This window comes from Brassica oleracea, chromosome C9, assembly GCF_000695525.1.
Source record: "Brassica oleracea var. oleracea cultivar TO1000 chromosome C9, BOL, whole genome shotgun sequence".
NCBI lineage: Eukaryota > Viridiplantae > Streptophyta > Magnoliopsida > Brassicales > Brassicaceae > Brassica > Brassica oleracea.
Window position 1 is genome coordinate 31795938 of NC_027756.1, and position 1172 is coordinate 31797109.

Below are 1172 nucleotides of genomic sequence, written 5' to 3' on the forward strand. Positions count from 1 at the left end.
TGTGTGCTCCTTTGCTGAGTTTCCGGAAGAGCACTACTCCTTTATGGTAAGCTTAGATGAAAGCTATGTGCCAAGAAGCTATGAAGAAGCAATGCTGATTCAAGAGTGGAGGGATTCAGTCAATGATGAGGCTGATGCCATGATTAGAAATGATACATGGTATGAGAGTGAGTTGCCTAAGGGGAAGAGAGCTGTGTCATGCAAGTGGATCTTCACCATCAAGTATTTACCTAATGGGAAGATTGATAGGCGTAAGACAAGGGGTAGCAAGAGGCTTCACACAAACCTATGGAGAGGATTACATTGATACTTTTGCACCTGTTGCAAAGCTCCATACCATTAGGATTGTACTATCGGTTGCAACCAACCTTGGGTGGGATCTTTGGCAAATGGATGTGAAGAATGTTTTCCTCCAAGGAGAGCTAGAAGATGAAGTCTATATGCTACCACCTCCGGGTATTGAAGGAATGGTGAAGCCATGAAATGTTCTTAGACTGAAGAAAGCCATATATGGATTGAAACAATCACCTAGAGCATGGTACAATAAGCTAAGCACAACACTGAATTGTAGAGGTTTCAGGAAGTCCGAGCTTGATCACACTATCTTTACCCTCAATACTCCCTCAGGCATCATTGTTTTGCTTGTGTATGTGGATGACATCATCATAACAGACAGTGATAAGGAAGGAATCTGAGCCACCAAGGAGTTTCTGAAATCAGTATTTGATATAAAGGATTTTGGAGAGATGAAGTACTTTCTTGGGATTGAGCTGTGCAGATCCAAGGAAGGGTTATTCATCTCTCAAAGGAAGTATGCATTGGATCTCTTGAAGGATGCTTGTGCGTATGGAGGAAGAACAGCCAAGATGCCCATGGAGGATGGGTACAAGGTTCCACGTGAGGGGGAGATTGAAGAAAACAAGTTGTTCTATGATCCAAAGCTGTATAGGAAGCTTGTGGGAAAGCTAATATACTTGAGTATCACCAGGCCATACATATGCTTTGCTGTTAACCAAGTAAGCCAGCATATGCAAGCTCCACGAGAGCATCACTGGCGCATGGTGGAGAGAGTTCTCATGTACCTGAATGGAACTCAAGGGCTTGGTATATGGATGAGAGTCAATAAGAGCACTGAAGTTGTGGGTTATTGTGATGCTGATTGGGCTGGAGAT